The sequence below is a fragment of the Ictidomys tridecemlineatus genome, chromosome 6 (genome assembly GCF_052094955.1).
Source record: "Ictidomys tridecemlineatus isolate mIctTri1 chromosome 6, mIctTri1.hap1, whole genome shotgun sequence".
NCBI classification, from domain to species: domain Eukaryota; kingdom Metazoa; phylum Chordata; class Mammalia; order Rodentia; family Sciuridae; genus Ictidomys; species Ictidomys tridecemlineatus.
Window position 1 is genome coordinate 190004910 of NC_135482.1, and position 24280 is coordinate 190029189.

Consider the following 24280-nt stretch of genomic DNA (forward strand, 5'->3'; position numbering starts at 1 on the left):
ACTGTCATCATGAGGAGCAAAGTACTGTCATCATGAGCCGAGGAGCAGAGAGAAAGGGTGGTGTGGCCCCACAATCCCTCTGATGGGCATCCCCAGTGACCTAAGGACCTCTCCCTAGGCCCCACTTCTCAGCTCATCCAAACCACACACTCTGTTCCAGGGCCACTGTCCCCCTTCCTAGGTTCCAGCTAGATCTTGTGGAGAAATTCTCAGATTTTAACTTCAGGACTTTGTGATGTCATGTGGAAATTTGCAAATTATTGGCACCATGGAGGAAGTGTTAGACTGCAAAACAGGCAGAATGTCAATCCCAGGATACAACTGGCACTTAGAGGGGTGATCCCGGGCGACATGCAGACGTATAGTTCTCATGATGACAAAGAGCACGCTGGGAGGAGGGCAGGCCTAGCTCTGGGAGTGGAGCGTCTTATCTGGCACTGCGCATGCACTGCGCCCATCACTCCTCACAACCTCCCTGTGGAGACAGTTACTGAGGCCTGCAGGGGTTGAGACGTCCAAGGTCACTCAAGGAGAAGATAGCAGGGCAGTGACCCAAATGTTTGTTTGGTTGGCTTAAAAGCTCATTTTCAAAAACTCTCTGCTCTTGATTTTCATCATCTTAACACTTTAGCATCTTGGTTTGTAACCTTTCACAACTCACCTAATGCTTGAACAGCAAATATCGACATATGTAGAACTTACAGTTTTTCTTTACTTTTATGAAAATGGGTCACATTTGCATAGTTCTCTGAAACTCATATTAAGATGTTCTCCATCTTTTTCCAAGTTCTTAAAAAAACGGCTAAAAATAGTTCTTATATTCAAAAGTTTGAGAGGAGCCATAAAGCCAAACAGACCAAATATCTTTTTAAGTAGTAGCTCATAATAGTCCAATCTCCCCTCTCATTATTGGTCTTTTTAGGTGTTCTTCTTCTTGGATAGACTTTTTAAAACACTACTTTGCTTTTAGATATTGAATTCATGATTTCAAAATACACCTAACATTTTTAGATATTTTAATCTACACTTCCTGTAGTAAAATTTACTCATTCAATGAGAATTCTCTCCCTCCCTCCCTCTCTCTCTCTCTCTCTCTTTGGCAATTATGATTTTTAGGTCTTTTTCTATTTTAGAAATGTTTATAAAGAATAAGGATTTTTTAATGCTGTCAATGATTTTTAATATTTTCTATTTAATTCTAGTTTTCAAATCTCAATCTCCTCTCTGTCCTCTCTTCCTCCTCCTCCTTCCCCTCTTCTTCTTCTTTTGGCAGTGAAAAGAAGTTGTACTTTCATCTGCATTTAGTATCCCTTAAACCCAGAGATGCCTTGCCACTGAACTTCATCCCCAGCCTTTTATTTTTTTAGACTGAGTCCAGCTAAGTTACCCAGGCTGTTCTCAAACTCATGATCCTCCACGCAGCCTCCCAAATGTCTGGGATTACAGGCATGTGCCACTGTGTCCAGCTGAGCTTTTACCTTCTTAAATCCATTTTCTTACTTTGTTTTTGGTAATATTTATTATAATTTCCTACTTGAAAAACTTACGAACAGTCAGGTTCCATGGAATCGGAACACTCCCTACTTTGAATCAAACCCCAGCTTTGCCACTTCTAAGCTGTGTTACTTCGGAAAGTTTCTTTGGCTCTCTGTACCTGTGTCCTCATCTGTGAAATGGGTGGTGAAAATTAAATGAATTAATGGAGGTAAGCTGTCAGAACAGTGTCTGGTATAAAGTATCTCCCTGATAACAAATGTATAGAAGGAAAATAAATGAACTTCTTTAAATAGTAAGAGTCAAGTAGAACCATTAATTTTGGATATATTTTTAGCTATGGTTTTGATATATATGAGACTTTCAGTAGTTTCTAGATGTTATTTGAGTTTTTGATATATTTCTTCCAATATTTTATTATAACATTTTTTTTCAAACGTACAGAAGAATTGAAAGAATCATGCAGTGAATATCACCAAATTCTACATGGAACAATTTGCTATATTTATTGGCTCATGTACACATTCAACTATCTGTCCTCTCCGCCCATCAATCCATTTGGGTGCATTTTGAGATAAATTGAAAACAAGTTTTGATGCATTTTTGATTAAGAGGCTAACTAATGGAGTGTTTCTTAGTGCTAATAGCATAAGTTTGGAATCATCTTTTCATTGCTCATTTTTAATTTTATTAAAGTACAAACCAAGAATAAGGCCTGTAAGCTTTCTACTGGAGGGAAATTTTCTTTATGGCCAAGCACTTGATTGATTTTCATAATACAGATGCAAAAGAAAAGTCACATTTTCTGTTTGGAAGAAACATAGTTTTCTATATTTATTAATTTGTTCTTGTTCACTATATTATTCTGTATATTATTGATTTTACTCTACTAGATTTGTCAAATTCTGAAAGGTAGACTCTTCTTTTATAATTTAGAAAAGAAGTTGTCCTTTCATCTGCATTTAATGTCCCTCCAATTTGCAGTATTTTCCTCCACTATTTACACTAGATTTCCTGACAAACCACCATTGACCCTCTCCGGCAGCTACAGATGGAAAGATTCATTGTTCATTACTGTTTCCTTTTCCTTCATCTACTCTCTTAAGGTCTCTGATGTGAGTCAATTGGCATTTACTTACATGTTTCCATGTTTCCAATTTTCCTTGGCTGGAAACATTGATCGTATATATCCTGAGTCTGTGCAGATATGAAAACTTTATCCAGATAGTTGTGGGTACCATGACTTGATTTCTCTTCTAAATCTTTTATCTTTTCCCTTAGGATTTTCATCTCTTTGCATTTTTTTTTTCCTGTACGGATAATGAGATCTTGGTCTTTTGAGTCATTAATTTGGTTCAGTTATGATCATCTTCTTGTTCAATTCACATTAATTTTTAAAGACAAATACCTAGTGTCCTAGGCAGCTGGGCTGCCATAAAAAATACCATAGGCAGAGTGGCTTAACCAACAGAAATTTATTCCTCAGTGTTCTAGAGGCTGGAAGTCCGAGGTCAGGGTGCCAGCATGATTGTTTTCTGGTGAAGACAGAACAAGCAAGCTCTTTGGTACTTCTTCTTATGAGGGCACTAATCCCACCATGAGGACTTCATCTAAATTCAGTTATCTCCAAAGGCTGCATTTTCATACACCCTCACATAGAGGGTTAGGGCTTAGAGTATGAATTTAGGGCAAAATTCATCAATAGCATTGGGATTTTTTTCTCTTAAACTTCAAGCACATGTTTGGTGTCTTGAATGTACTTAGGGATTCTCATTAGATGTCTGTTGAAATTAATCTGGATCATGATACATGGTGGCACATGTCTGTAATCCCAGTGACTTGGGAGTCCCAGTCAGGAGGATCATAAGTTCAAGGCTAATCTCTGCAACTTAGTGAGACTCTGTCTCAAAGTAAAAAAACCCAAATGTAGTATGTCACCAGCACATGCTCAGAGGAGCTCGGTGCAGGAAAAGGGAGGCTAAAATCTGAGAAAGGTGTGGCTTTTATAATTTGCTCCCTCAGAGGGTGACATTTTGTAATTCTCACAAGTGTGACACAGTGCTGACAGCGACCCAGTGCTGTAATCTTGGAATGAGATAAGAGAACTAAAAGTGATTTGTTGTATCAATTGCAATCCTTCTTCAGCAGTTACATAATGAGATTTGTTAACTGTTTCATGGTCTTGGGCAGAGTTTGGTGATTCTTTTGGAAAGTAACCTTGTAATTTGTGCCATGCACAGACACCTTCATGGAGACAACCAGTTCTAGTCCATGCACAGATGCCAATGACCTTGGTGCTCAGTAGCTACTTCTTGAATGAGTTGTGCCTGAAGATATAAATGAATGCTGAAGAAACACAGAACTCTTTCTCTTTGGAGTGTGCTGGTGTCTCTGTCTCTACTCACCAAACCTCAGTGCCAGAGTACAATTACAGCCTCACTTTTCCTAGTGTGGGAGAAAGGTCCCCACATCGGGGGTCTGAATAGTCCAGCAGGCAAAAGCAGGGAGGCAAGAGGGCTACGTTCGAATGGCAAACTATGTGGTTTTCAAAAATGGAGCCATTCTGTAGCTGGAAATGCAAAGTGTCAAATTCTCCCTTTTGGTTAGAAATCTATATCATGAATAGCTAAAAACGGGGTGGGGGAGATAAATCATGATTCAAAATAATGCCTCCCATATCTCTGCAGTTTCCAAATGTGTTGTAATTGAATTGGAGGAATCATGGAGAACAGATGCTAACCGATACTTTACTTGTACCCTACAGTGAGAAAAATGACACACTTTGCTCTACTTGCCCCAAATCCATTTAACTTTTCAATTGCCTTAATTGTTGTGTATTTTTAATGCAATATAATGAAAGTTTATAGAAAGACTCGATGGAAAACAGTAGGCTCTGTAAAGGGCTTCGGGGTTTCGGTGTGTGATAAACGGTAGCCACACCCATGGCTGGTGACTGTCAAACAGGGATGTGCTTTTCATCACATTGCTTTTAATAGAAAAATGTTATCACTTATATATCTCATCATTATTTGCATTCTAATCACCCTCCAGTGGTGAATTCTGAATGGAAGCATTTTTCATTCGATGCTTTGCCATGGCAACCCGAGCTGGGGAAGGCCCTCTGCTGGCTGGGGTTCTGGGCTTGGAAGGGGCTGTTTTCTTCCTTGGCTGTCATTGACCTCCTGCTAGGACATTCGTCTTCTGATGTGTATTTGGTGGCAAATGGGACCAGAAAACTCATACAAATTCTATTCTCATTTGGGAAGAACAAAAGATGGTTGGTCTCGAGTCATCAGAGGTACAATTAGAGGCTGGGAGACAAATGCGAGCGAGGCTGGAGAAGCAGGTTGTTCCCAAGACGCTGTGAAGTCTGGTCTCACCAGCTGGAGGAAGCTGAGTGGAACGTGTCCCCGGACCTCCTCGTGTCCCGTCAGCATGGCTGGTCATGTTTGATGTTTTGAACAGGGTCTTGAGTTTTCAGCCCGTTGCCAGGAATGACTGGGCTTATTGGTGAGTAGAACTGGCTTCAGGAATTCTGATGGCAGCTGAATACAAGGAAAGGGAGGTTTCCAGGAATTCATGGGACCAGGATAATTTGATACATTTTTATATTGCTTCAGAGTAATTAGACAAGTAGTGAAGGACACAAGAATCTTGAAGCCAGTACATAGGTCCAATATGATTCAAGCGTAACTATACTCACTCTGTACTCCTTCAATAACCTGTCTACCCAGAGCTGGGTTCTAGGGAATATTAAAAATAGGCATCTGTGACTGTTGGTTATGGGCTGTCTTGTTCATCGTCTTATACAAAAGTCTCTAATAAAAAAATACAAGGGGAAGGGTGGATATAGAGGACCATAATTAATGAGGAAAAAAGAAGTTATATATGAACACATAAATACATGCATATAAAAAGTGACAGAAGTATCCGCCTTTAACACTCTATAGGAGTAAGGGCAATGGGTGAGGTTCAAAGGGAGAAATCTGACAAAATGTCAGAGGTGGTCCTAGAATAATTATTCTTTATTTTAATGATTATTATGTATAAATAAATGCAAAGTTTAAGTATCACAGACATGCGTAAGATAAAAGTGAAAGTCTTTTATGTTGCCACCCATGAAAATAGTGTTATGCAGAGTCCTGCAACCTGTCAATGCAAATCTCATCATATCCCCAAATCTGGAAACTGCACATAGTGTTTTGCCATCAAATTTTCACCAGACAAAACTAGTTTTGTCCAGTCACAGGGAGAGGACAGCAGCCATTTGGAAGGTGGAGGTGTTAGATGTTCTCAGACGGGTGTGGGGCGGAGGGTTGGGAAGAGGGCCTAGTGGGAGGCTCAGGGCTCCAGCGTCAGCAGAAAGGCCAGCACACCAGGAGCTGGAGCTGGTGAAGGGCAAGGCTTCACGTTCATTAAGTATGGTGTGTATGGAGACGGAATTCTGCTAGATTGAGAAGGCCAGGGGGGTATATGGTCTCTAAGATGAGCAGAGCTCATCTGTTCACAAATGGAGTTACAGAAAAAGAAACAGAGGGCGGGTAAGTTGGGACCCTACCCCAGTATGACCCCACATTCCCCGGTGAGCTTGAAAAAAGAAAAGGACTTGTGTGAGGGAATTCAACTCCAGTGACAGTCTCTTTTTAAAATTGTTTTTAAAATTAAACTTTGCGATGGGAGGGAAAGGGAGAGAAAAGGGAAATTGCATGGAAATGAAGGGAGACCCTCATTGCTATACAAAATTACATATAAGAGGTTGTGAGGGGAATGGGAAAATAAACAAGGAGAGTAATGAATTACAGTAGATGGGGTAGAGAGAGAAGATGGGAGGGGAGGGGAGGGGGGATAGTAGGGGATAGGAAACGTAGCAGAATACAACAATTACTAATTGGGCATTATGTAAAATTGTGGATGTGTAACCGACGTGATTCTGCAATCTGCATTTGGGGTAAAATTGGGAGTTCATAACCCACTTCAATCTAATGTATGAAATATGATATGTCAAGAGCTTTGTAATGTTGTGAACAACCAATAAAAAAATAAAAAATTATAAAAAAAATTAAACTTTGCGGTTTCTTAGTCTACTTGGGATAGCCCTCTGAGTTCAGCTAAGATGAACCCCGACACAGAGAAAGAGCTCATTCCCCCTGTGGCCTTTCCCAGTCCCTCTTCACTCCTATTCCAAGTCAGCAGGCAAGAGGGTAGTGCAGGCTCATAGTTCTCTGGAACGATTTCTTCATTTCCTGTTGGATTTGTGGTATGCAAGTGGCCTGAAATAAAATGACTTGAGCCTGCTGCTCCTGTGATTGTTGCTAGCAGTGCAGAAATCTTCCTGTTCTGTTCTCAGAGGCTGATTCCGGATTCAGTGTTTAGTTTATCTCAAATGCAAACAAAAATGCATAGCCTACCTGCATCAGAGGATTCCACTAAACAGCTGTCAGAAAAACAACAAAAATCCTAGCTGCTCTTGATTTCATTCCACAAGCTTTGTCATCATTAGTGAGAGATACATTTATTCTGTGTGTTTAGAATAAAATCGGCACTTGCTATGGCGTAAGGAGAAGTAATATAAGCATGAATTGAACCAGTTATTGTTGTGACATGAGATTGAATGTTTACTATCCCAGACATTCTGTTTATCGTATTTCACACAAGATTAATTTAAAGTTTTCATGTTTCCAATGCAAAACCTGTACAATAGAAATATACTTACAAGATTTCTACTGCAGAAATAAGTAAAATATCCCTGTATTTCATTTTATGTTTTTTAAAAGCCTAATGAAAATAGATTAAAAAAAAATCCAAAGCTAAAATCCTAAACTATTGAGAAAAGCACTCCTCAGTCCTGAGAGACCCTGGGGAGAAACTTCTTTCTACCTATGTCAACTCTGTGCTATATTAACTCATTAAATTAAATGAACAGTTGCTGTGGGTCAGCCCCCGAGCTAAGAGACAACTGCTCACCATTTTAACCTTCACATCAAACTCTTGGGGACTGATTTTGTTCTGATTCCCATCTCATAGTTTTTTTTTTTTTTTTTTCCCAACATGGTCTCCATCAAAGCAAAATGGAAATGGGAAATTGAAAGTTTTACAGTGAACTTGTTTTTTTCACAGAGCCTTCTATTTTCCCCCTACACAACTCACTGCCCACCACCAGAGTTTCCCTGACAGGTGGTTTCTCTTCTGTGACTTCTGTTAGTTTCATAATAGCTCATTCCATACTCTCACGCTCTATGTAGATAATGTCACCTTCTTAGTGAGCTCGTACCTGTCTGCCGAGTACCAAACACAGACAGCTGACAGCCCATTGGTGTCTCCATCAGATGTCTGATGTCGGTTCCAACCAGCTGGACGTTTTTCAGACTGAAGGTACAGTAACTCTCCTGAGTCTGCTATTCTAGTGCTCCCCTGACCGGGAAACACACCACACTCCACCAAGCCCTCAAGCAGACACCTAGTTAGTCTCTCTTCTCCCTCTGTCATTTCCTAGTTTCAACCAATTACCAAATTCTATCACTCTGTCTCTGAAATAGTAAAATATCTTCTGACGTCTCTATTTCCACTCCATCCCCCTTGGACCAGGCCTCCATCATCTGGTCCTAAGTTATTGCCATATTCTCCTCTCCAAAGTCTCTGGGGTTGTGAGCCACCCTTATTTGAAAGTCATCTGTTTGTGAAATGAGCTCTGTTTTTAGAAGTAAATTATTCTCTTTAGTAAGCTTACTTCCTTTCTTCACGGGTTATCCTTGCTCTGTGTCCTGCTTCCTGGCTTTCTGTTTCTCTATTTTGAGACTCCCCCCAAAATACTGTCTAACTGTCTGCAGGCTCTTTCTAGCTTGTCTCAGGTGACTGAGTGGTGGTGGTGGAATATTATTATTATTAATATTATTATTAATATTATTGCTTTGGGGAGGCCTATGTTCCTCTTGGGATGCTGCCCTGCCCCTCTGTCTCATACGCAGGGTCATTTTTTTCACTAATACTTAATACTTGACAACTATTGATGGTTCACCATTCATGAGTGAGCAACCACTATTTTCCAGATGCTCTTCTGGGATCCAGCAAGCCAACAGAATAGAACCAATTGTTGCTGTAGCAGCCCAAGGTCGGGGTGGGGGAAAGACTAGCTGGATTCTCCAAATATTACCCTGAATGTGCCCACAGCCCTCTCACTATTTGGATCCATGGCTGAGTGTTTGAAGTTTCTCTTGGTCTCTTTTTGGGCTTTGATTTTTCCCTAGGAAATTTATTTTTAAAATTATTTTGAAATTTCTTTTGAAAGTAGGTACTCAGTCATCTCTCTTGATCTAAGCCTCCGAAACAGCCTTCAAGTCTCCAGTCCTGTCCTTCTCCACTTAATCCATGCATCCTGTGAAGCGGTCTTTACAGAAGACTAATGAGTGATAGACTGTATCAGTTATTTACTTAAAACACTTCAAAAGTTCCCTAGTGCCCTTAGGACTGTCTAAATTTCTTAATGTGGTTGACAAAACTCCAGATTACCATGACCTCTGAGGAGCTAATCTAGTGCTATTTTCTCCTCAGTCTCTCCACATCATCTGAATTTTCTTAATATCTGAAATAAGCCACCATTGATATTGATGCTACACAAGGTTAAGCTGCCTGGAAAAATCTTCCTTTTTTTCAATTAACTGAAATCTCAGCCTAAACTTCTACTATTTCAGGAAGCATTGCCAGACGCTTCATCTTAAGTCAGAATCCTTTTAATTGCAATCACCTGTTTAACTATTGTACTTATTTATTTTTATAAGATCTATCTTCCCTGCTTCCCTGCAGACTTTTGAATTATAGGGAACAAAATTGACATAAAGCATTTTTCTGGCACAAGAAAATGTTAAATAAATGTGGATGACTAACTGAATTGTATATCTATTTCAGTTTTTGTGGTTGGCTGACTGGCTCAACTGCATTCAGGGCTGTTAAGAAATGTTCCATCTCTGTTCTGTCCAATATGCTAGCCAATAATCACACATGGCGATTGAGTTCCTGAAATATGGCCAATGCAATCAAAGAATTGAATTCTAAAGTTTGGTTGGTTTTAATTAATTCTTATTTAATTGACTAGAGAACACCATATTTAAAAGTATTTGTCCTGGGTTATCTATCTTTCCAAAGACGTTTGTGCAGTGAACAGTGTTGGAAATAGAGGCGGTGTCTTCCTGTGGAACAGGTGGATACAGGCATGGTTATTGGCCTCTTAAATTTCTTTGAGCATAAATGATGGCTGCCCAACAGAATGACTTCTGCCGTTGCTGGGAGTAATAAACTCTTTTGACTCTGACCCAGAAGCTTTGTATATTCTTCCAACATCTACGAAACTGTGGCAGATTGATTTGTTAGCTTCTAATAGCGTAAAATTTCACAGTCTTCACAGTTCCTTACATGTAGATAAAACTTAAGCTCCTAAGTATTTTTTTAAGGATAGTTTTCAAGTTTGTTTCCAGAAACCTCCTTTTGTTCTCTAAGTACAAAGGAACATTTTGCTCCTGGTAATGTTCTAAATGAAACTTTTTCTTTTTATAAAAAAAGAATGATAAGTTAAGAGAATTCCAATCTAAAGAAAGAGAATAGCTTTATATTATATCTAATGACTAGGAGAATGTTTCAAATTATCTCTAATTCTTACAGAGTTCTGCATCTGAATAGAGACTGGAATGCCTGTTGAAAAGTGTGGCCTTTTTTTGCCTTTTTATATTTATCTACACAAATAAGTTCTTAGGATTTACTTTTTAAAATTAATATGCATCATGTTTCTTGGAAAATCACAATGATTAAGGTGATTTCCTAAGAAATAAAGGGAGATTTTCCTTTTTATTATCTCATCAAGCCTTTAAAAATATTTTCTACAAACACAAGATTCTCAGTTCAGATGGATTGAACAGATATTTACTGAGGTCTTTACTGAGCATTGCTTTGTAAGGGAACATCTAAGGTAATGACTGTTCTTTGGAGACAATTTGGTCAGCAGAAATTTTACTTAGACAAGGTTGCGGGAAGTTCTAAAATCTTTTCACTGAGGATATTAGTCTTGACATTTTTCTCTTCGGGATTCTGGAATCAAATTGGCTTATCTTGTTGTTTTTGTCAATTCAAATTCCTTAGTGTTGCTTTATTGTGGGATGTGGCAGATTTTTAGAATTTTCCCAAAGTGGCCATAGCAATATTTCTGAGCTCCTGTGCCCGTCTGAGTTTTTCCATTCCTATGGAGAGCTGGAGCCTCCTTTCCCTTTCCTTGAAGCTGGACAGGGCTTTGAGACTTCCTTGATAAATAGAATGTGGTAGAAATGATGTTGTCTAGGTCAGGATAAGGATGAGGTGAGTGTGGCATTGGCCTTGGGTGGACCACATAAGGGGATGCAAAAAAAAAAAAAAGCAATAGAAATAAATGCTTTTCTAATGTAATATTTTTTAAAAAACAAAGTTAATGCAAAAATACATGATAAATATAAATATTTTAAACAAACACAGCCTTTGCTACTGCATGACTTCTGAGTTTAGGTCATAAAAGGCCATAGGCCATGATTCGTACATACCCTGGCCCCAACTCACAGGCTCACCCTTGGAAACCAGCCACCAAATATGAGGGAGGCTAGCCACTGGGGAAGCAATGTATTTCTCCTGCTGAGGGTCTCAGCCAAGGACTCACTCAACATCATTTACAAGACCTAGAAGTGAATAAGCTTCAGGGGATTCCATCCCCAGCTTTTGTGTTCTCCTGCTATAGCATCAGGCATTGTGAGCAGAGATCAACTGTCTTCACTGTGATTCTCTCTCTGAATCCACGACCACAAAATCTGTGAGCATATACTGATAGCTTTACAGCATGTAGTTTTGGGGTCATTTGTCACACAGCCATACCAACTGGAGCACAAGAATAAATAGAAATGGATTAGCCCATGAGTTGCCTTATTTACTTTTTGCACACATTGGGTCTTAGCTCTTCAGATACAGGGTTGTACATTGGACTAATGAGACCTGGAAATGCAGTTCAGGAAAACAACCTAACTTCCCTATATGTATCTACCACTGACACTGCTTCTAAGAGAAGGTTTGATTATTGATTTTTTTTTTTTTTGGTAACAGTATATGTACCCTTGTTATGGGTTGAATGTTGTTTCCCAAAAAGCTATGCTGAAGTCCTAACCCCAGTACTTTTGAATGTGAGCTTTTTTGGATATAGGGTAGCTGCAGATAATTAGTCAAGATGAGGTCATTCTGGACTACAGTGGTCCCTGTTCCATTGAGTGGCATCCTCTGGAGAAGATGACCACGTGGAGATGGACTCGAACGGGGAAGACAATGTGAAGACACACAGGGAGAAGATGGCCACAAGCTTGGAGTGGCTTCTAGAAGCCAAGAGACACCAGAGATTTCTGGCAAACATGAGAAGCTGGACAGGCACAGAAAGCTTCCCCCAGAATCGTCAGGGAGAGCACTGCCCCGTTGACACCTGGATTTCCAGCCCCAGGACCAGCAAGGACCACTCTTCTGTGGTTTCAAGTCCCCCAGCTAGTGGGACTTTGTTATGGCAGCCCTAGCAAACTAATACAGCCTTCAGGAGGAGGTCTGCCCCAAGCTGCCTCAGAGACAGGTGGCCTTTCTTCAGACAAGAGCATTTTTGCCGTAAGTGCGGTAGGGACCTGACCTGACCTGACACGCTGGCCTGCGTGTGTGGCAAGTGCTCCAGGCCTCGCAGACTCTCCTGCTGCCCGATCATCTCGTATCAGCAGAGCTGCTCTTCTCTTGGGCTTGCTTGTCTTTTGTACTGAAATCCCTACTAGCATCCGACATGAGATAAGCCCTTTGTAAGTGTCGTCCACTCGTCCATTCATCCAGGCCTTCTCTCTTCCTTTTCCCTCCTCTTGTCGATGGGTGGGCCTCCATCTTCTATGCTCTCAGACACACTGGGTTTTCCTCTTTGAGAAATGGTGATGAGCCTCTGCTCTTTTCTCTGCCCTGTCTCTGTGATTCCCTCACTCACCTCTCTGTTCTTAGTTCCTGTGTTGGCTCTTCTCCTTCCTGATGAGGCTCCTCTGTCCAAACTTGCTGAGAGTTTTGTTTGCTTTTCATCTGTCCTTATCTCTCTTGGCCTTTATACTTCCCTAACTCCTCCTATTTATAATGGATATCTACTTATGTCTTAGCTATTTTCTTTCCTTTGTTTTTAATGAGCTTCTTTTGAGGAATAACACACATATCAACAGTGCACAAATTGTAAGAGTTTAGGTTGGGAAAGTTTCTTTCACAAGGGGAACATACCCCTAAAATCAAGAAATAGAATTTATCTAATATTCTAGAAGCTCCCTCTACTCCATCCCCCATCTTCTTCTCTGAAGGTAACCTAAATCATGATTCCAATATCACAAATCAGTTCTGCTTGTTTTGAACTTTATATAAAGAGAAGCAAGTAATTAACTATGTGATTTGGTTTATTCATTTAGTCATGTTGTATATAAATTTATTTGTATTCACAACTTCATGATATCCCATTGAATGAACATACCAAAATAAATTCCCCCAGGGATGGACACTTGGATGGCTTCCTATGCTGAGCCTTAATGTGAACATTCTTGTACATTTCTTTCATAGTTGTTAAGTACAGAGTTTTATGGGACAGATCCTGGGAGTGGAATTTTCATGTCATATGCAGAGGTTCACTAAGGAGTTTTCCAAAGAGATTCTATCAATTTACACTCTTACAGAGCCTACAGAATGGGAGCAAATCTTTACCACAAGCACATCAGTTAGAGCAGTAATCTCTAAGATATAAAAAACACTCAAAAACCTTAACACCAAAAATTTAAAAAAAAATCCAATCAATAAATGGGTCAAGAAACTGAACAGACACTTACACAATCAATCAATAAACTTATGAAAAACTGTTCAGCCTCTCTAGCAACTAGAGAAATGCAAACCAAAACTACTCTAAGATTTCATCTCACTCCAGTCAGAATGGCAGGTATCAAGAATATAAGCAACAATAAGTGTTGGCAAGGATGTGGGGAAAAAGGCACATTCATACATTCTCTTTAACTGCAAATTGGTGCAGCCAATCTGGAAAGAAATATGGAGATTCCTTGGATAACTTGGAATAGAACCACCATTTGACCCAGCAATCCCACTCCTCATTTTATACCCAAAGGACTTAAAAACAGCATATTACAGGGATACAGCCACATCAATGTTTATAGAGCACAACTTACAATAGCTAAACTGTGGAACCAACCTAGAAGCCCTTCAGTAGATGAATGGATAGGGAAACTTTGGTATATTTGCACAATGGAACATTAATCAGCATAAAATCATGGCACTTGCAGGTCAATGGATGAAGTTGGAGAATATAATGCTAGGTGAAGTTAGCCAATCCCCCAAAACCAAAGGCTGAGTTTTTTCTTTGATATGAGGATGCTGACCCATAATGGTGATTGTTGGGGGTCATGGGAGGAATGGAGGAACTTTAGATAGGGCAAAAGGGAGGGAGGGAAGGGAGGGGAGGAGAAGGGAGGGGGCAAAGGGGTAGGAATGATGGTGGAATGAGTTAGACATCATTAATAAGTACATGTATAAGACATGAATGGTGTGAAAATACTTTGTGTACAATCAGTGTCTTGAAAAGTTGTGCTCTATATGTATAATATGAAATGAATTGCATTCTTCTATCATGTGTAACAAATTAGAATAAATAAAAATATTACATTCTTACAGGAATATATAATGTTCAAGTGGCTCCATGTCAATACTAATTTTAACTTAATGCAGTGGTATTACATTGCCTTTTCCTTGATAATAAATAAAGCTAAACTCCTTTTGATATGTTTATTGAACATATAAATTTTTTCTTGTGAGGAGTTTATTCAGCTCTTTGACAATTTGTATTTTGCAATGTCTGGGTTTTTGTTAATTGATCTTTTATTTCAAGCTTAGAACATTTTGTCTTGTTTAAGAAAAGTTTTCCCACCTCAAGGCAATAAATATATTCTTGTATAATATGTTTTGCAAATGTATTGTTTTACTTTTCATGTTTAGATCCATCTATGAAGGGTTTTTTAATATGGTGTGAGGTAGGGAATGGATTCATAGTTTTCCCATGTGGTTATCCAAACGACCTCAGCTACTTATTGCTCCACTATTATTGCTTTGTCAAAAAGTGTCATTATATGTTAGAACCCCCAAACTTTTGAATGGCTTGATGGCTATATCATTTTTTATCCCTCCAAAATGAACAAAGAACATAAAACCAATGAGTCTCTCATCTGGTTTAGTTAACTGATATTCTAACAGTGAGACTTCCAAATAAAGGGAATATAGAGAGAGGATCATGGTTTTGGATTGTCCCAATCTTAGCTCATTCTTACTCGTTGATGACTTTCTGTGCATTATTCACAGTTCTCACATCTACAGAACAAGAATGATAATAACTATCTCATCCAGTTATCATGGATTAGAAACGTATAGCTAAGGAGATCTGTGTAGAGCTGGCTTTCAAAAAGTCACAGCAGGGTTCATAATGGGGCTAGGGGGCAGCATGGGAGGATTAGATGAACTCTAGATAGAGCAAAGGAGAGGGAAGGGAAGGGGTGGGACATGGGGGTAAGAAAGACGGTGGAATGAGATGGACATCATTACCCTAAGTACATGCATGAAGACACGGAATGGTGTAACTCTAATTTGTGTACAACCAGAGATATAAAAAATTGTGCTTTAGATGTATAATATGATTTGTAATGCATTCTGCTGTCATATATAACAAGTTAGAATAAAAAAAGTCACAGCAGTTATTCACACAGTGAAATGTTCAAGAAGGAGAGATTTAAGACTTTGTCTCAGTTGTCTTTGGAATAAGGAGGCTGCTTTTATCTACTGGCTTTGTTTGGAGAGTTGGAGGAGGCTGAATATACTCCAGGGGTTACGGCTTTGGTTCTGATTGTCTTTGGCTCAAGAAACCTACCATCGACTTACAGAGCATCAGCTTGCTGTCCTTTTGGCCTTTTATACCAATACCAGAACCCTTTGTTTAGTGTTTCATAGACTTTTCTTTCTTTCTTTTTTTTCCTGGCCGGACACAAAGAATATTTAGGTAATAGTTCTGTAATCAACTGCTTACTTACTATAGGTTCTCAGTTTCCTTTAGGGAAGGAAGCAGGTGACTGAGATTTTCTCCCTCCATTACAGCAAAGAAACATCTTCTCGTGTGCAATTTACTAGCTGTCAATATAGAAAATATGATTGCTGACTAATGACTACTATCCATATCTATTTCCTGTTAGTCCTTTTAGCCAATCTGTTAGGTGCGTTGCTTTGCTCTTCGTTTTGGAAAGCTGAGTGGCATCCACTTCACGGGAGAGGGAATTTCTGTTACATCTTTACCTTACTCTAGGGATTGGCAGACATTTTCTGTGAAGGGCCAGATAGTAAATATTTTAGGCCTTGCTGTCTCTATATATTCTGACTTGGTTAAAAATGTGAAAACCATGCTTAGGTGGCAGGCTGCCCAACAAAGGCCGTGGGCAAGATTGGGCCTTCTGAGTTGTGCTCTGATCCCTGCCCTGGTGACCCTGTTCTCTTCTTCCCATGCCCTGGGTTCCCAACTCAAGGAGGTTAAAATAATCATCATCCTCTGCTTTATTCCTTAGTTTCTGGATCAGAAAAGACAGGCAAAGTGCAGTGTTTGATACTTGATCTGTGCTACAGCCCTTTCAGTATCAAGTTACCTATACTATGCAACACGATACAAAGCTAAATATTTAGATATTATGTCAGGCTGATGGAATTTGGAAAGATATAAATATTCATAAAGATTTTATCACTTTGGTGATCCAATTACAAGGAGGCATCGGGCATCTGCTTTCTGTCTTCTGAGAATTACATCACTGTAAGCTGGGATGGAATGACATAAAATATGCATGGAAGTCGTATGTTCCCCAAACCATTTCATTGAAACATTTCCTTTAAATATGATCACTCAACCACATGAGAGGAGGTTTTAGGCAGCTATTAATCAGCATTCAATTAAGAGTGCCCTTTGCCTACATTTCCCAAGTGCTTCTTCTTGTATCTGTACTTGCTTGGAGTCTGGTCAGTACCACTGAGAGACATTTTTTCTTTCTTTTTTTTTCTTTTTTTCTTTTTTTGCGGTTCTGGGGATGGAACCCAGGGCCTCTTAGGACCATGCTAGGCAAGCACTCTACCACTGAGCTACATCCCCAGGCCTTTTTGATTTCTGAGACAGGTTCTCACTAAATTGCGCAGGATGACCTCAAGCTTTAGATCGTCCTGCCTCAGTCTCCTGAGTAGCTAGGTTTATAGTCAGGTGCCTATGTTTAAAAAAAATGGATTTATTTCAGAATTTTAAAACTTTGGATTTTGAAATAAACTCAAACTTATGGAAAGTTGCAAGAGCAGGAGAGGACCCTCAGGTGTGCCTCCTCGGATGTGCCAGTTGTTAACACGTTGCCTGTTTGCCTTACCATTTGCTTTCTACGTATATACAAATAAGTTTTTACTTTGGACCATTTGAGAGTAAGTTGAAAGACATGGTGCCCCTATAATATTTCAGAGTATCTGATTTAAGAACTGGGACATTCTCTTTCTTTTCATAACATACAACTCAACCTTTAAAGTGTGTACTTCAGTGGCTGTTAGTAGACCACAGACTTGTACACTTAGAACCTTTAGCTAATTCCCGAGCGTTTCATCACCGCAGCGATATCCCACACCCATTAGCAGCAGCCACTCCCCTTTCCCTATTTCCCCCAGCCCCAGGCACTTGTCTTTGTGGATTGGTCTGTCTGGGACATTTCCTGGAAATGGAATCCCACTCTGTGTGGCTTTTTGTGTCTGGCTTCTTTCAGTCAGCATAATGTTTTCAGGCTCACCGTGTCCTAGCGTGTATCACTACTTCATTCCTTTCTGTGGCTGGATAATATTTTAGTATGCAAATGTTGCACATTGCGTTGATCCACTCATCAGCTGATGGACCTTTTGGTGGCTTCCACTTCTGCCTATGATGCTGCTCTGAACATTTGTACACAAACTTTTGCATGAACAGTTCTTTGGGTATATGCCCAGGAATGAAACTGACAGCTCATGTGGTAACTTTATGTTTAACTTGTCTGAAGACTGATGAATGATTTCCCAAAGCAGGCATACCTTTGTACATTTCTATCAGCAGTAAGGGTTTTTCATTCCCCGGCATCCCTCCTAACACCTTGTTATTGCCTATAGTTTTGATCATAGCCACTCTAGTGGCTGAAAAGTGGTATTGCATCGTGGTTTTTGATCTTTGCATGTGCTTATTGGTTATTTGCTATCCTCTCTGAAGTAATATCTAGTCAAAATCTTTGTCATTTTAAAATTGAGTTATTTTACTTGATCCATAAATAGTCAAAAGAATTAAACCAACATTTCTCAAAAGAAGCAAAACAGATGGTCAACAAATACGTGAAAAAATATTTAACATCTCTATCCATCAGGGAAATGCAAATCAAAGCTGCACCAAGATTTCATCTCACTCTTGCAGAATTGGAAATTATCAAGAATACAAATAAAAATTCAGGCAAGGATTTGGGAAAAAAGGTACACTCATACATTTTTAGTGGGACTGCAAATTAGTACAACCACTTTGGAAAGCAGTATGGAGATTCTTTAAAAAACTATGAATGGAACCACCATAGGACCCTTGGTATTTATGCAAAGGAACTAAACTAAGCATACTATTATGATATAGCCACTGCAATCTTTATAGCAGCAAAATTTACAATAGCCAAATTTTGGAATCATCTAAAACCTCCTTTTTAAAATTTATATATAACAGTGGAATGCATTACATTTCTTACTGCATATTTAGAGCACAATTTTTCATATCTATGGTTGTATACATAGTATATTCACAACAATTCGTGTCTTCAGATATGTACTTTGGATAATAATGATCATCACATTCAATCATCATTAATTACCCCATGCCCCCTCCCACCCCTCTGCCCTGTCTAGAGTTCGTCTATTCCCTACACGCTCCCTCTCCCTATCCCACTATGAATCAGCCTCCTTTAATCGGAGTTCATGTTGATTTCTGCCTGTTTTTTCCTAACAGTTTTACAATTGTAGCTCTTTTATTTGAGTCTCTGATACATAGCACATCCTCATGACAAATATACAGTTTTCAACTTGAGGAAATCTAACCTGGATAAAACATTTTTGTCTAATCTTCCATCCCTATTTCAATTTTCTCAATTGAACCAAGTATGTCCTTCATAGAATCTTCTTTCTTTTGGTCCAGGCCAGTAGAATTACATATGGCATTTGGTTATCTTGTCCCCTTCATCTCATGTAATCTGAAATAGCACCTTAGCTTTACTTTAGTTTTCATAATATTGCTGTCCTTGAAGAATACATTGTCCTACTTGGTTTTTTTTTTTTTTTTTTTTTAAGGAATGTTTCTTGTGTTTGTCTGATGTCTCCTCTTGATAATATTCAGGTTATGCCTTCCTGATCAGCTCATAAGTGATGTTGTGTCCTTTGGTATTCATTTTTAAAGAATCCTTTTGCAGAGTGAATAAATGGATGCTGAAGTGGCTTTGTACAAACAGGAGTTCAAACATCTGGCTTGGTTATTGCAGGCACAATTGTGATTTGATTCTGAGCACTGGAAATAAGTGGGAGTTTGGAGGTCTTTACAGTGGTCTACCTAGTCTCTGGACTGGACTAGATGCTGAGGTCTCCTTCTCCCCCTCTTGCTATTCTCTGGTCTGGATTACATGTACATTTTCTTCCTAGTTAGTAGAATTCTCTTGTCTCCATTTGATTTGACATTTTTGGTGACTGGATGATATGAATTTAAGTGAGTCTGTATCATTATTTTGACTGTCTTAGTTTCTTTCGAACTCTTTTCTTCTCTTGGGAATGGAATTCTTTCCTCAAATAAAATATTAGGCATGATATGATAATTCAAACAAACAAAATCATACCTACTGAGACCAACCAGGCCTGATCCATAGCTGCACAGAGGCATCCTGCAGATGCTGCATGCTTAAGGGTTCACTTTGAAAAGCAGGTTTCCAGTCTACCTGGTGGCTTTCCAGAGTCTCATGTGGCCTGCCCGTCTTCAGAGAGAGATTCATGCTTATTGTCAAATCTGGTTGGAACAGGACAGGAAACTGATGGGCATGAGTGGAACCTGCAAATAGAACTGTTAGAAAATTCCTCTTCGTGTGTTGGCTGAGGTGCATTGTGAAATATGTCAACAACATCAAAAGAAAAACGTTGAACCTGTATCAAATTTTTGGCATTTTTCTTTCCAAGGAGGGGAAGAATCTTAAAACAAATGACCTCTACAAAATAACGAGAACTGTGGCATTAAGCAACACTGTTTAGGATGTGGCGTGAGTGCAGGACGTGAATTGGTTGATTTCTTAGTTCCTCTCCATAGTCATCATTTGGTGAGAAGTGTATATATTGTCTGCAATGTGTCAATATTTTCCTCTCAACAATTCCCAGCTCAATAACTGGGCTGGATCAGGTTGTCAATAACAAGTCCTTGTCAGGTAATACTCTACTCACCTTAGAGCTTTCGGTTTTCATCATTGAATTAGACTCCGTTTTTATTTATTCATTTTTTGTTGAAAGGGGTTTATGTTCTTATTACTTATTTGGTTAGTCCATCACATAAAGGGAAAGAAGCCTTCTTTAGTTTCCTGCAGCTCTGATCGTGTTGGTTTTATAAAGGCTGTGGCTGTGTGGTATATGGAAATTTAGTGGTAAAACGTTGCCCTGGGAAGAGGCCTGTGTCTCTCCCAGTGAGTACCAAGGAACTTGTCATCAGTAGATTGCAGGGGAAAAACTGCTCTTTCCAGATTTCAGGTGTGAGTATATGAAGATGTCCAGGGTGGGGCTCCCGGATTCAGCATTGTATGGGATCAATTGTTTCCCCTCTACCAAATTCATGCGTTGAAGTTCTAATCCTACTTCAGAATGTAACCGTATTTAGAGATAGGTAATTATCTTTATCTTTTTTTTGGCAGTGGGGTGGGTACTGAGGATTGAACTCAGGGGCACTCAACCACTGAGCCTCAGATGTATTTTGTATTTTATTTGGAGACAGGGTCACTGAGTTGCTTAGTGCCTTGCCTTTGCTGAGGCTGGCTTTGAACTCCTGGTCCTCCTGTATCAGCCTCCCAATCCAATGGGATTACAGGCATGTGCCACTGTGCCCAGCTAATTATCTTTATCTTGATAAAGGAAATTAGGATAAAATGAAGCTGTTGGTTTGAGCTTAATCCAATATGACTGAGGTTCTTATAAGGAGAGGAAATCTGGACCCAGACATGCACTGGGGAAAGATGGTGTGAGGATGCAGGAGAGGGCGGCCATCTACAACCAAGAGAAGGGCCTAGAACACCTCCTTATCATGGCCCTCAGCAAATCAACCCTGTTGATAACCTGAATCTGATCCCCACCCTCTAGAACTATGGAAAATACACGTCTATTTAAGCCACCCAGTCTGTGGTACTTGGTTACGGCAGTCTTTGCAGACTAAACCATGTTAACATTGCTAATCTGAAAATATGAAATCCAACATGCTCCAAAACCTGAAAGTTTTTGACCACTGATGTGATACTACAAGTGGAAAATTCCACACTTGACCACATGTGTTGGCTTGCAGTCGAAAGGCAAGTGACCCAAAATTTTATGTATTTATGAAACATAAATGGATTTTGTGTTTCGCTTGGGTCCCATCCCCAAGATATCTCAGCGTGTGAATAGATGCAAATATTCAAATATCTGAAAACATCGGAAACTCCAAACATTTCTGCTCTCAGGTACTTTGGACAAGGGATAATCAACTTGCACCGGCATCATGGGCTGATACCCACCTGGCAGGAGGCGGAGTCAGCTGAAAGATCTCAAAGTTGTGCCTTTGGGGCTCTTTGGGTGATGGCTTACTCACTAGAAGCAAGTGGTACCCTCCATTAGTGCAGAAGCTGCCCTTGCGGGAAGTGCGTGCTCCTGTCGGTGTTTGCGGCCTTGAGGAAGATGACCCAGGGATTAGAATCAATTCCTAAGTCAGTTGCCCTCCTCACGATGAGTTTTAAATTTTTCAAGTGGTAATTGAAGGGTTGGCTTTTGTTTTAATAAGGCATCTGCTCTTATGAGAGTAGAGAGGGGAAAGAATTGTGGACGGCCATTCTCTGGGGAATCCTTGTGAGTTCTTAAAACTTCTCTCTGTGCCCACGCAGCTGGCATCTCTTGCCCTGCTCCAGGTTCTGCTGATGCCACCCAGACAAACGTTTTCACTTATCTGTGTCCTTTTAGACCCTGTTCTCAGTCATTTTTCTCTCTTGACTTTTGTTCAGATTCCTCTAGTGAATGTAAAGCACTTACTAAATGAGGTTGCAGGACCGTTACCTCAGTCTCATCAGAAGATCCACAAAGTTCTCCATGTTCTCCCCACTTGTCACCCCACTTGTCAAGGGGTTGCCCACCCCACTGTTGACAGGAAGTCCTTCATCTCTTTTTTTAAAAAAAATACCTTCATTTATTTATTTTTCGTGTGTGCTGAGGATTGAACCCAGTGCCTCCCGTGTGCTAGGTAAGCGCTCTGCCACTGAGCCCCAGCCCCAGCCCAGTCCCTCACCTCTTAAGACAGAGGCCATTCTCTGTCCAGACAATTCTATAGGTAAAAAAATGCTTCTGTGAATATATCACAAAGAAGCCTACTATGATGTATAATTATAATTCATGAATACAAACATTACAAGATAAACAAAATGCTTAAATAATGAAAAAGAAAATGCTTCTTTCTCTCTATCCCTTCATTAATTTGTTTGTATGAAATCCCTTTGTGGAATTTCAAACCATTGACTCTTCAATGGTTTGAAATTGAGAACCCAATTCATCTAAGTTAGGGACTTCCTGCAATTTGGAAATGACTACTGCTTTGGGTTAAAGAAAACTATATATTTCAGAAATCAGGGATCATTGGGATTAAAGAAAAAACGTGTCTCAAATAAGTGTCAGGCAGAGAGAAACCTCCCTTTACTGTGAATAGAGTCTGTGCCTGGCCTGAGATCTCAGCAAGGCTGGGCTGCCAAGGAAGGAGGCAGAATGGGATGATTGTCAGAGCTCTAGCAAGTGACAGAGAAGGGGCACAGGCACACACATTCCCGTCTCCCAAGATCACAGTGATCTGCCCCTTTGATCTGGGAACAATCCCAAATTTCAGTTCAAGACCAGCTGTGGCAGGATGAGTGTGGAGAGGAGCCGTTCTCCTCCCAGAAGGTGGAGGAAGAGAGTGAGGTGCTCTGGAGTGGCTGGCTGGCTGTCAACACTCCGTCCCTCTGTCCCTTGCTTCCCAGGCAGTGGCCACATGGTCTGGCCAGGGAGAGCACTCAGGGAGGAGTAGTGCCAGGCACAAGTGAGGCTGTGGTCCTGGGGGACAGCGCCAGTAACAAGAAGGAAGTAAAGGGGCTGGGATTGTGGCTCAGCAGAAGAGCGCTCGCCTAGCATGTGCAAGGCCCTGGGTTCAATCCTCAGCACCACATAAAAATTAAAATAAACATTAAAAAAAAGAAGAAGTAAAGCCTGGAGGATTCTCCCTGTATCAAGGTGTGTGGGGAGGAAAGCCTCCGGCAGAAGGCAGCTTGCAGAATGTGGAATCTGTGCCTGAGATTTGCTTTCCCCACTGTGTTACGGAGCCACCTACCTAAGGACCTGAGGCACCGCTTGGCCTTGCTGGGACTGAGCACCCTAAAGGCTGGCAGATTCGAAGCCCCAATACTCCTTTTTGTATAGTATTTCTTATGAGTTAGAGAGCTCCATGGACTTGGCCTCCCTCTCTGTGTGTCATAGTTACAAAGATGCTTTAATTTACCTTAGTTACATTTTAATGGCTGCTTCTTGGGCTCTCTAAGTCATCTACAAATTCTCTTCCCATCACACAGTTGAGTGCTCATTTCTGGGAAAGTTCCAGAAGACGGCCAATTCCAGCTATCATGGACCACTTCTAGTAATTTCTTCCCCATTTTGGAAGACAACTGGGTTCCCTGCATATGGCATCTAACAGTGGCTTATGGGCTTTCTTGTTTTGACTTGTGGGTGGGGGGGGGGCACATCTGTTTATGGGAGAAGAAATGTGGCCAGGCTCTTATTTATAAGTCATTTATCAACTTTATTTCTCTACACTGACTCTAAACATGGAAAATATTTTTAATTTCAATATTAATTCTTTGCACATGGTATTTATGTTTTTAATATAAAATGTGTTTATTATCATATGCAAGTGATTTAAATATTAAGACTTTTCAAATAAAGAATTTCTTCCATTTTTATCATTTGCGGAAAAACATGTGTTCTTTGCAGGGAATGATTTCTATTATAAATAGGGTTCATTTTAATTTTCGTAATAAACCATGCCTACAGCATAGACCTCTGAGAGTAGCAATAACAGCTCATTTATTTTTAACTGTGATTTTTCAGAGAAGTGGAGTTTATAAGTCATACACGTCTTATTTGATATTCACAAGAACCTAGTGAGGCAGGATGAATTCATTCCTTTATTCTTTTATGCACTCAACAAATACATAGCAATAGCTGGTGGCCCTGGGCACATCTTGAGGTTCAGTTGAACAAGGGGGATCTGGTCCCATCCTCGTGGAATTTATGGGCAGGTGTGAGCAGGTGTTCTTAATGTTCCTGTTCACCAGTCCAATTGGAGTGCAGATTGACCTGTGTCTGTGGCCCAGAGATCTTGCTGATTCACAGCTGC